The sequence below is a fragment of the Bufo bufo genome, chromosome 4 (assembly GCF_905171765.1).
Source record: "Bufo bufo chromosome 4, aBufBuf1.1, whole genome shotgun sequence".
NCBI classification, from domain to species: Eukaryota; Metazoa; Chordata; class Amphibia; order Anura; family Bufonidae; genus Bufo; species Bufo bufo.
Window position 1 is genome coordinate 277,932,367 of NC_053392.1, and position 13,447 is coordinate 277,945,813.

At 44.1% G+C, this 13,447-nt stretch overlaps 1 protein-coding gene across 1 annotated transcript in view; it reads right to left on the minus strand.

Moving 5' to 3' along the window:
* Positions 1-13,447, minus strand: part of LMBRD1 (LMBR1 domain containing 1) — a 263,866-nt gene that overhangs the window by 105,445 nt on the left and 144,974 nt on the right. The gene's annotated exons all lie outside the window — the stretch shown is intronic.

The following is a 13,447-nucleotide window of genomic DNA, read 5'->3' on the forward strand; positions in this document are numbered from 1 at the left end:
ACAATTTTCTTATTTAGAACATTTAGTTTAGCTCCTGATTGAGTAGCAGGAACATGCCAGCAATGATCTTACACATGACGTGTGTATCAGTACATGCATCGCCATTTGCCTGCCACTTGGTAGAACAAGTTGTGTGCTTAGGGCTGTTGCCTTGCTGCATGACCACATTCTTTTCAAATTTAACTGACAGATGTCCTGACATTTTCCTTTATTATTTACGGATATAATTCAGAATTCATTATTCCATCAATAATGGAAAGCCCTTCTGGCCTAGAGGCAGCAAAACAGGTCCAAACCACGATAAAACCACCACTGTACTTCACAGATGGGAGGATGTTTTTATGCTCGAATGCAGAGTTTTGGGCTGATGATGGGCTTATGAACATTAGTGTTATGAACCAGGGGGTGTGAAACCACTGTGTCATGTGACCAACCTCCTCTAAGGGTGTTGCCTAAGTGAACCCCTAATTCTTTGCAGTAACCCTAATGGTGGGGATAGACTTTCCCGAGAGGAGCACAGGGTTGATAGCTCTGGAGGAGGATTGGCACACAAGGCAGCTGGTCCAGGCAGACCAGAGGGTACCAGTGCAAGATACCTGAAGGGTACAGTTGTAGTCAGCCGAATTGTAACCAGGAGCGACAGTGCAGGACTGAAGGAAAAAAGGCAGGGACAAGTCAAACAAGCAATAGGTCAGGGCAAGCGGCACAGGTACAGATCAGGCAATTCGGATCAGCAGCAGGAGAGTCGAGGCAAGCAAGGATCAAACAATTAGCGGAGTCCAGAAACACATGCACAAGTCAGGTATACAGGAACAGAAGCACAGATAACAGAAACCTTTGCAGGACACAAGGACCTTTGATGCTCAGGCACCTGGAAAGGGGGCTGGACCACTATAATAGGTGTAGGATGGCTGAGATTAGTCGCACAAGTCACTTGTGCAAAACCCTTACATCACAGAAAGTGATGCGCGCCGGCCCTTACCGAGGTACTACCGGAAACAGGCTAGAATGCATGCTGTGTCCAGGGCAGAAAGGAATCTGTGGAGCAGATTACAGAAGGTACAGCATCTGCAAGCACACAGTGCAGATTCAGAGCAGTGCATGGAGACACCAGCAGCAGATCACACCTGCTACCTGCCCTATAATGCAGCTAGACGCGGGCAATGTCAGAGGCTGCCAGGGAGGGCAGTGCTCACCCAAGCACAGAGCCTGGGACCGCGGTGGTGAGTAGGCGAACACCGGTGATCCGCAACCGCTGTTACAATTCGCTAATGTGAGAAAGGCCTTTAGTTGATTAGAGGTCACCTTCAGCTCCTCTGACATTGAGGACTATTACACACTTCGCTCTTGGCATGATTCTTTGTTGGTTGACCACTCCTTGGGAGGAGGGTAATAATGGTCATGAATTTTCCTCTATTTGTTCACAACAGGCATGACTGTAGTTTGGTGAAGTCTAAACTCTTGAGCGATGTTTTTTTTCCAGCCTGAAGAGCATCAACAAAAAAAATTTCTGAGGTCCTCAGAAATCCTCTTTGTGTAATGATACACTACCACAAATGTGTTGTGAAGATCAGACTTTAACAGATCCCCATTGTTTAAATAAAACAAGTTACCCACTCACACCCGACTGTAACCCCATTGATTTAAAACGGCTGACTAATTTCACCTTTAAATCATCTGCTTATCCTAATGTTCACATACTTTTGTTACTCACAGACATATGATACTGGAACATTTTCCTCAATGAACAAATGACCAAGTCTATTTTGACTAATTTGTTTGATTTGGTTATATTTATCTACTTTTAGGACTCATGTGAAAATCTGATGTAGTTTTAGGTCAAATGTTTGCATAAATATAGAAAATTCAGAAGGGTTCACAAATTTTTGAGCACCACTATACAGTACTTCAAAAAAAATATTATTCAATGCAAGTATTTATTAGTATGTTATATTCTCTTGCCATGAAACCTGTAAAACCTGTGCTAACCCATTTAATATACTATAAATGCATTATCGGCCCTCCTTGGTGGGAAAAATACAATTGGTGTAATCAGCTTCCAAAAGACAGAAATGCAGTCAAGCACTGGAGAGAATGATTGCTGTTTTACAACATCATTCTGTGTATTTGTACAAGGAGCCTACAGTAAAAGTACTTTAGTTAAGTAGTGGTCAAGTAGTACATTTATGAGAAGATAAAAAAGGTGAAATCTGTTTGATGTGGCACGCTGGTCGACAGAATAAGTAGATACCATCTAATGGAGATTTCTAGGTATACACATTAATGGCTTATCTTCAGGATATGTGTCAGACTATTAGCAATCACTTCAATAGGGACTTATTTGGCTACTTCAGCGCTTTGTATTGTAGTTTTGAAATCTGGCAGAGGATCTCAAAACTGGAGCAAAACACTTCCATTCGATTAGATTCATCAGGATGCATCTGTTCTGCTCGGTTGCAGTTGTATTAAATCGAAACTGAACAAACAGGATCTGGCAATAAAAACAATGTAAGTCAATGGGTGACTGATCATTTTTTTTTTTAGATCTGAAAAAATACTTTCTAGTGCCGGATCTGGTTTGTTCCGTTTTGCAAATTTCAGCGGTTTTGTGTCCGGTCACAAAACGGAACTGAATGTATCCTGATCTGTTTTGTCCCCATCGATAATGTATGGGGACAAAACTAAAGCGTTTTGTTCCGATTTTGAGATCCTCTGTCGAATTTAAAAACCGGAATACAAAGCTCAGATGTGAAAGAAGCCTTATATTGCTATATTGCGCAAACATATTCTGCAGCACTGTACAGATTTCGGCCTCTCACAACATTCTCTGTCCCTAAGGCCTCTTGCACACAAACGTTGTGCTTCTGTTCCGTGCACTGGGGACCGCAATTTGTGGTCCCCAATGCACAGGTAACGTCCGTGTGGCGGGTAGGACGAATCGAGACCAACTCAACTTGAATGGGTCCGTGATCTGTCCGCACCGCGAAAAAACAGAACAAGTTCTATTTTTTTGCGGTGCGGAGACACAGACAAACACCACGGAAGCACTCCGTAGTGCTTCCGTGGAGTTACGATCCGTGCTTCCGTTCCGCATCTCCGTGAGTGCACACGGGCCGGTGCCAGTGTATTGCGGACCCGCCATATGGTCACGTGCACACAATGTTCATGTGCAAGAGGGCTAATTAGGCTAACCCATCACCATAGTGGGTGAAATTAGAGTACTCGGAGGACACCCAAACCATGATGAGAACATACGCAAAATCCATGCTAAGCACTGAGCCAGGCTGCTGCAGCACCCAGCATGTAGGGCTCTGTCCAAGTAACTAGAAAAACATTAAGGGGCCACTCAAGTTTTCTCCTGGAAAAGAAGAAGTGAAAGCACCTAAATGGGTTTTCCCAGCCTGTATATATTGATGACCTATCCTAAGGATCAATGTAGCAAAAAGACCGGCACCTCGCAGGATTTGAATCAGGAATTCGATTTATTGGTCACATAGTATTTCATAGTGACGCGTTTCAGCACCAATGTTCTTTCTTCAGACTATGTACAAACATCTCACATGGAATCTTTAAATAGACAAATGAAATACAGAGGAACTGACATCATCAGCAAAACTCCTCCCCCTCATTGACGGTAATATACCATATAATGAGAAGTATATAGTGGGATGTTATCCAATTCATTTGGTAATCAACTCCGCTAGGAAAAAATAAAATACTTTTATAACTACATATTTAATTAGTAAAGGGACAGGATGGATCAAAGAAAACAAGACACATTGTATTCACGATTGAGGCCCCTGGGTTCCATTGTTTGTAAACGATGGATCCAGTAGGCCTCTCTCTTTAGTAACAATTTATTTCTGTCACCTCCACGACGGGGTAACGAAACACCCTCGATAATTTGATACCGTAATTGTGCAATATTATGCTTTTTTTTCGTGAAAATGAAGGGGAACTGGAAGCAATAAATTACCTTTTCTGATAGTAGACTTGTGTTTACTCAGTCTGTCCTTCATTCTCATTGAGGTTCATCCATTTGCTTTATTAATAGATCTGCTTCCATTATGTTTGTAGGTTTTATAGCAACTCCCTATACTTACTTCATGCCGCCGCTGCTGTACAGTGATACACTGGTATGATCTATACCAGTGTATTACTGTACAGTAGCGGCAGCATGAAGCGCATGGCATCATAGCAACCAATGACGCCGTGCTCTCCTGCTGTCAGCAGGAATCCCGGCCAGGTTACCACGGACCGCTCTCGGCCGCGGAACACGGCCGTGTGCATGAGGCCTAAGGGGCACATTTACATGTGATAGTAGATTTGTGGTTTACATTCTCAAGTGTCCATGTGGATTATTATCCATGTGTGCATGAGGCCTTATCGGAATCTTTTCACCTGAATGTGGGTGGGAGAAACATGAACCCTTAATGACACTAGAGCAGGCATGGTCAACCTGCGGCCCTCCAGCTGTTGTAAAACTACAACTCCCACCATGCCCTGCTGTAGGCTGATAGATGTAGGCTGTCCGGGAATTATGGGAGTTGTAGTTTTGCAACAGCTAGAGGGCTGCAGGTTGAGCATGCCTGCACTAGAGCAATTTACACAGTTGAGACAGGGAAATGTACCTTGTCTAGAGGAAGACAAAGTACTTTGTCTCATTTCTATTCTATTACTACCCACATCAGCCCGAACTATTTTATCTCTAATGTTGTCGGCACGTTTATAACACATCATAGGGGGTCTCTGAAACTCACCTATCTGTGGGTAAGATTTAGATAAAATGTGCCAATGTTGATTGACAATAGTCCTCAGGCGTTGGGTCCATGGGTGGTATTTAACCACTAAAAGGGATCCTTGTTTCCTTTTTATTTTTAGCCACCTGAGTAATATCTACCCTATCTCGCTGTGCCTTCAATAACTCCAGGGGGTAACCTCTCTCTCTAAATTAATAAGTCATATCTAATCTTTTCTGACATATATCAGTGTTACTTACAATGCGTTTCACCCTTTGATATTCAGAATAGGGAATAGATTGTTTGATAGATGCTGGATGACTACTAGAGAAGGCTAGTAAACTGTTTGTCAGTGTTTTTAGTGAATAAATCTGTCTGTACTTACTCCCTATACTTATAGGGAGTTGCTATAAAACCTACAAACATAATGGAAGCAGATCTATTAATAAAGCAAATGGATGAGGCAGCAAATCATAGCATAACTAATTAATTATTATAGAAGACTTCAAATAATCAGATATGAATATGGAAAACCGGCAGGTCCCAATGTGCTAACAAATAATTTAAATTGTCCATTAAATGTCAACCACTTAACCCAGGCAGAAAAGCAGCAAAAAAACAAAAAAAAAAAAAAAAAAAAGGGACAAATAATCAGGTACAGAGGTGATTAACCTTTAAAATTTTCCAATACAGTGATCGTTAGACTTATTTCTAATATTTAAGAACTCTAATGATTGGTCTATTCCAAAGGACAGATGCATAGTTAATGCAGTACTAATATTTAAAAGGGGGTCAAAAGGTAAGCCCAGAAGCTATAAGCCAGTTAGTGTAATCCAGTTATTTATGGTACAGCCTCAGATTGGGTCAGTCACCAATGGGGTACACAAGGGGTCAGTAACGAGTCCTCATATTAAAAGTGTAGGCCACTTTCTGGCTACTGTTAACCAGTGTGTTTGTAAGACGAGTTTATGGCACTTGCTAATATAGTCTTTGTTGATATTTTGCACCATTTCCTATATTTCATAAAATATTCTTCCTTTTTGGTCAAGTCTTTTGTCCTGTCCACACAGAGATCCTCTCCATAAGATGGCTGCTGATGGATCACTCAGTTTCCTTTGTTAAAATACCATAAACCTTCACTAAAGTATACACGTCTGACTAATGATATATATTATTGTCAGTTTAACCCAGGGAGTGGTAGATATGTAAGTCTGGGACCTCCTTATACTAAATTATATAAAACTTTTACTTAATTATTTAAAATGTCTAAGGCCTCCTGCACACGAACGTATTTTTTTGCGGTCCGCAAAAACGGGTCCCGTTCGTCCGTGGGTCTTCCTTGATTTCTGGAGGATCCACGGACATGAAAAAAAAGTCGTTTTGGTGTCCGCCTGGCCGTGCGGAGCCAAACAGATCCGTCCTGAATTACAATGCAAGTTAATGGGGACGGATCCGTTTGACGTTGACACAATATGGTGCCATTTCAAACGGATCCGTCCCTATTGACTTTCAATGTAAAGTCTGGAGTCCCTTTTATACCATCGGATCAGAGTTTTCTCCAATCCGATGGTATATTTTAACTTGAAGCGTCCCCATCACCATGGGAACGCCCCTATGTTAGAATATACTGTCGGATATGAGTTAGATTGTGAAACCTCATTTCCGACAGTATATTCTAACACAGAGGCGTTCCCATGGTGATGGGGACGCTTCTAGTTAGAATATACTACAAACTGTGTACATGACTGCCCCCTGCTGCCTAGCAGCATCCGATCTCTTACAGGGGGCCGTGATCAGCACAATTAACCCCTCAAGTGCCGCACCTGAAGGGGTTAATTGTACTATCATATCCCCCTGTAAGAGATCAGGGCTGCCAGGCAGCAGGGGGCAGACCCCCCCCCCCCCCTCCCCAGTTTGAATATCATTGGTGGCCAGTGCGCCCCCCCCCCCCCCTTCCTCCCTCTATTGTAATAAATCGTTGGTGGCACAGTGTGCGCCCCCCCGCCCCCCCCCCCCCTTCCTCCCTCTATTGTAATAAATCGTTGGTGGCACAGTGTGCGCCCCCCCGCCCCCCCCTTCCTCCCTCTATTGTAATAAATCGTTGGTGGCACAGTGTGCGCCCCCCGCCCCCCCCCCCCCTTCCTCCCTCTATTGTAATAAATCGTTGGTGGCACAGTGTGCGCCCCCCATCGGCCCCCCCCCTCCCTCTATAGCATTAACAACATTGGTGGCCAGTGTGCGGCCTCCCCCCCCCCCCCCTCCCGATCATTGGTGGCAGCGGGTTACTAGCAATAGTACAATAGTAAAAGATTCATACTTACCTGGGAGCTGCGATGTTCGTGTCCGGCCGGGAGCTCCTCCTACTGGTAAGTGACAGTTCATTTAGCAATGCGCCGCACAGACCTGAGGCTGTCACTTACCAGTAGGTGGAGCTCCCGGCCGGACACGAACATCGCAGCAGCCGGTAAGTATGAATCTTCTACTACTGTACTATTGCTATGTAACCATGGCAACCAGGACTGTAGTAGCGTCCTGGTTGCCATGGTTACCGATCGGAGCCCCGCTGCCACCAATGATGATGGGGGGGGGGGGGAGATGGGAGGCCGCACACTGGCCACCAATGTTGTTAATGGTATAGAGGGAGGGGGGGGCCGATGGGGGGCGCACACTGTGCCACCAACGAATTATTACAATAGAGGGAGGGAGGGGGGGGCGCACACTGTGCCACCAACGAATAATTACAATAGAGGGGGGGGGGCCGCACTGGCCACCAACCTATTATTACAATAGAGGGGGGGGGGGCCGCACTGGCCATCAATGATATTCAAACTGGGGGGGGGGGGGGTCTGCCCCCTGCTGCCTGGCAGCCCTGATCTCTTACAGGGGGATATGATAGTACAATTAACCCTTTCAGGTGCCGCACTTGAAGGGGTTAATTGTGCTGATCACGGCCCCCTGTAAGAGATCGGGTGCTGCCAGGCAGCAGGGGGTAGTCTTGTACACAGTTTGTAGTGTATTCTAACTAGAAGCGTCCCCATCACCATGGGAACGCTTCTGTGTTAGAATATACTGTCGGTTCTGAGTTTTCACGAAGTGAAAACTCAGCTTTGAAAAAGCTTTATGCAGACGGATCTTCGGATCCGTCTGTATAAAAACTAACCTACGGCCACGGATCACGGACACGGATGCCAATCTTGTGTGCATCCGTGTTCTTTCACGGACCCATTGACTTGAATGGGTCCGTGAACCGTTGGCCGTGAAAAAAATAGGACAGGTCATATTTTTTTCACGGCCATGAAACACGGATCACGGATGCGGCTGCAAAACGGTGCATTTTCCGTTTTTTTCCACGGACCCATTGAAAGTCAATGGGTCCGCGAAAAAAAAAGGAAAACGGCACAACGGCCACGGGTGCACACAACGGTCGTGTGCAGGAGGCCTAACATTGATAGAAAAAGTGCTCAAAATATTCAGTAGTCCAGGTACAGTAAAGGTTCAGATAGCTTTGGCTGGGTATAGCCAATTGTGTCTCAAATACATCACTGACAGTTTTTAAAGGGAACCTGTCATGTGGATATTTGATTATAATCTAACTAATTATTTACAATCATTAACTACTAAAAAGTGCCTTAGATGTATTTACTTACTGGTGCGACAGATGGTTACCTCATAATATACACACAAAGATGCCACTTGCCGCATGCTAATGAGCTAATTTGAGTCCAGCGTGAGGTCATTGAGTCCAGCGTTTATTTAATTAACAGCTATAGCCACTTCCCTGCCCACCTGATGCTGATTCATATGGAAAATACCTGTCAATCAGCAGCAGTTAGGCGGGGAGAGTCAGGAGCTTTTCAATACAAGATGTTGCCAGATTGACTGGGTCAATTAAAGAAAGTGACCCAGCATTTTGCTAAGAGAATCAGTCACTTATTTATGTTGCCCTTAGTTAGGACACCATAAAACTGGTGACAGGTTCCCTTTAAGTGGAAAGACAGCTTATATCACTATTTACCTAGGTACTCTGACCCTAAACTAGTCAACTCTCATCAGCTGGAAGCACCTCAAGTGGCTGTCGTCGGAGCACACACCCTGAAAAGAGCAACCCCCAGCCTGCTGGAACCTTGGACCTGTGCTAAATTACCCTGTTGCTTACTAGACCCCCATAGACCCAACGCATTTCGCCAGGTCCTTTGGCTCATCAGGGAGCAGCGTCATGGGTAGTTGCAGTTTCAGAATGGCAGTGGCAAGGGAACACTGCAAACCACTTCCTTTTAAGCACCAACCCCCGCCCAAAATGAGGGCTCATCAACACTGGCATCCAATCTGGGGTGGAAGGCTGAATCTGGCTAATTTGCACAAACTCCCTCCCACCTCACTCACTGAGCAGCAACACCAGCGACACGAGGGGCGGAGAAGTTGCCATGCGGATGACTGATGTCTAACTTAAGCCACACATAAGGCATCTCCTAGTTCAAGCTAATAATACTTATTAGTCTGCATTGCTTATAATATACAGACCTACGATCCCCTACCAATTGAGAAACAAAATCGCAAGGCATACAGAATACCTAAAAAGGACCCCATGAAAATAATCCCCAGATAGTGAATCTATCATACTATACTTTGACTGATCTAGATATCCAACTACTGGGGAGGGGCCTAACTTTTGTACCTACAGTGAGATATGACCCTTTTGAGTGGATTAACGACATTGCATTATTCACTTGTAAACTCCAATGGTACAAACACTTCCGTCAGCAAGATATTGGACAGTGTAGCGAATATAATATTGAACTACAAGATTTAGAGACCACTAGAGCCCTTTCTGACTTGCTGACGGAGTGAGAAAAAGATAGATCCGAGGGCCCATTTACTGTCTTGAGGCCAAAAAGTAGGAGTATGCCTCCACCATCGGGTGAGTCACATATTTTGATCTTTCAGAAAATGGCGTCAAGGGAGCTTGAGGGCCTAACCCCTACTGTCAGGGGGTTTGACATCAGTAGGGAAGAACATTTCTCTCTGAGGAAACAAACAGAATAGAACTCTAGTTATCAAGCCCTCTGACAAGGGTGGTAATGTTGTGGTTTTTGACAGTATCACATATGAAAAGATGTATCTGGCTATACTTAGTGATACCAACTTCTATCACAAAATAGAGAAGAACCCAGGTCCTATCTTTTTAACTGAATTAAGGGAACTTGTCAGTAATGACCTCAGACAAAAACTCATCAGTCAACATGAGGCAGATTTTCTTATACCCAACTACCTGATGATGGCGACTTTTTATTCATTGCCTAAAATTCATAAAGGCGTATCACCTCTCAAGGGACGCCCTATAGTCTCAGGGGTGGGAAGGTTAGGACAAAATGTGGGAATCTATATAGATAGGATTATAAGACCTTTCGTTGAAACATTGCCATCCTATATTAGAGACACATCAGACCTACTCATTAGACTTGAGGGGATCTCACTAGATGATGAAATGCTTCTTGCATTAATTGACGTAGAAGCATTATATAGTTCAATTCATTATCACCTGGATCTTAAGGCAGTAGCAAGCTTCCTTGCCACTAGAAATACTGCTCTGGTGACACAATAGATTTGTTCTTGACCTTCTAGAATTCAACCTTACTATGAACTATTTTATGTTTAATGGCCGTTATTACAACCAGCTCAGGGGCACCACGATGGGAGCACCTGTGTGCGGTCTTATGCAAATTTCCTCTTGGGCTGGTGGGAGGCCAATGTCATCTCGTCAGATGATCTCAGACACTAGCATGATCATAACTGCCTGTGGCTGAGATTCAACGATAACATTTATTCTTTGCAAGGGGACTAAGGAATCCTTCAGTAATTTTGTGGGGGTCATTAACAAAAATGATCTTGAATTGAACGTTACTTCAATCTGTGACCCCCACTGTATGCCATTTCTTGATGTCCCGATTCAAAGGGGCCCCAACAACAGGATTACTATAGAGGCATTTAGAAAAGCCACCATCTCAAACAGTCTACTCAGATGGGAAAGTGCTCACCCATACCCTCTGAGGAAAGGGATCTCAAAGGGCCAATATCTCAGGCTACAGAGGAATTGCTCAAACATGCAGGCTTTTAAACATCAGGCCAATAAGCTGCTCCATAGGTTCTGGGAGAGAGGGTATCCAGATAACATTCTGAGGACAGCATTTGAATATGCTTGTCACTCAAAAAGGGAAGAACTGTTAACCCCTAAGAAAAAGGATACCCATCAAAAGCAACCAATTCGGATTATTGGCCTCTTTGATAGTGGACATGTTGAGGTGAGAAAAATAATTAGTAAATTTGGGGGTATTTTATGTGATGACCCAGACCTGAAGGAAGTCATCAGTCCATACAAGGGGCGGATCCTGAGGGATAAATTGGTCAATAGCCACTACCAACCCCCACTACAATTTGACACATGGTTATCACGGAGACCAAGGGGGATGTTCCGATGTGGCAAATGTGTTGCCTGTTATCAAGTCTTGATCACGAAAAGATTTAGATCGGCATGTACAGGTCATGAATATGACAGACTTTATCAACTACCAGACAAGTAGGGTGATCTATCTTGCGAAATGCACATGCCCACTGGATTACATAGGCAAAACGAAAAAGAGAGCTTTTAGATGCAGAATTAGGGATCATTTCAATGACATTCTGAACAATAAGGACACAAGTGTAGCTCGACATATAAATGAGGTACATAATGAGAACACATCCTTCATTTGCTTTATGGGGATTTAGCATATACCCCAGAACCCGCATGGGGTGACTGGGATGGTGCTATCCTCAGAGCAGAATCAAAATGTATATTTTAAATGAAGAGTGTTACCCTTCATGGTCTGAATGAAGTGCTTTCATTTAAGCCTTTCTTATCAGATAATATGAGATGTCTTAATTTTGCTCTTTTAAACCACGAGTTTAAACTGGTGTTGTGCAATTTCAGATAGATCCTATATGATAGTCTCTATCGTTATTATATGTGGGTGACAGTCTTCGAAGGGATTTGCTGGCGGCATCTCTATGTTGCCCTTCCATGACCCTTAGCGCGTCACCCATATATATGTATTTCTTCATCATATATTGTATATACAGTAATCGTTTGTCTGTATATTATAAGCAATGCAGACTAATAAGAATTTTTAGCTTGAACTAGGAAATGCCTCATGTGCGACTAGGAGATGCCTCATGTGAGGGTCTAGTAAGCAACAGGGTAATTTAGCACAGGTCCAAGGTTCCAGCAGGCCGGGGGTTGCTCTCTTCAGGGCGGGTGCTCCGACGACAGCCACTTGAGGTGCTCCCCGCTGATAAGACTAGTATCTATAGGGTCAGAGTACATAGTGATATAAGCTGTCTTTCCACTTAAAAACCGCCTCTGATACCCAGCCAGAGCTATCTGAACCTTTACTGTACCTGGACTACTGAATATTTTGAGCACTTTTTGTATAAATGTTACACATTTTAAATAATTAAGTAAAAGTTTTATATTATTTAGTATAAGGAGGTCCCAGACTACTGTATTAAAAAACTTGCACTAACCTGTCAACCGTGCAAGTGCAGATGTGGTTTATTTGAGTGGAGAAGGCCGAGTGATGTGTCTAGAGTTATTTTTGCCTGATCACATGACCCTCCATCAGTGGCCAGCTTATGGACAGGTCTCCTGTGTGGACAGCACAGAAGATTTGCCCAACAAGGTATCATGATTTATGAGATAAAGCATATGGAAACAGAAAATCAACAAAGGTTATATTAGTAAATTGTCATACACATTGGGTAAAAGAAGCCAGAAAGTGGCCAACCCCTTTAAAGAGGTTTATTAACGACCGTGCAGAGGGCTTACCAAAAGTATCATTTCAATATCTGCAGATGATACCATGCTATCCAATGTAATTAACACAGAGGGCAATACAGAGGGATTTGGGAAAGCTGGCAAAGAAAGTTTAATGTGGATAAATGTAAAGTTGTGCACTTTGGTCAAGGAAACAGATTGAACAGTTACGTCAATGGTAAAACTGCCACTGAAAAAGACTTGGGAGGTATAGACTACAGTAAGCTTAAAGGGCTTCTGTTACCCCACTAAACAGTTTTTTTTTTTTTTTGGTTACTTATAATCCCTATACTGCAATTTATGCATACATACTGTAATTAATCATTTTCGTTCAGCAGATTATGTTAAAAACTTACTTTTAAAATATGCAAATTACCTTGCTACAAGCAAGTAGGGCGGCTACTTGCTGGTAGCAGCCGCATCCTCCTATCCTAAAGACGCCCCCTCCGCATGCTGATTGACAGGGCCAGCGGACGGGATCTTTCTCTCCTGGCCCTGTTTGCATTCAAAATCTGGCGCCTGCGCCGTACCCGTCTTCAGTCGGCGCAGGCGCACTGAGAGGCGGACGCTCGCTCGGCCGCTCCATCCTCAATGCGAGCGTCCCCCTTCTCAATGCGCCTGCGCCGGGTGTAGATGTGACGTCATCGGCGCAGGCGCATTGAGGAAGGAGGGACCGAGCGAGCGTCCTCCTCTCAGTGCGCCTGCGCCGACTGAAGACAGGTACGGCGCAGGCGCCAGATTTTGAATGCAAACAGGGCCAGCAGAGAAAGATCCCGTCCGCTGGCCCTGTCAATCAGCATGCGGAGGGGGCGTCTTTAGGAAAGGAGGATGCGGCTGCTACCAGCAAGTAGCCACCCTA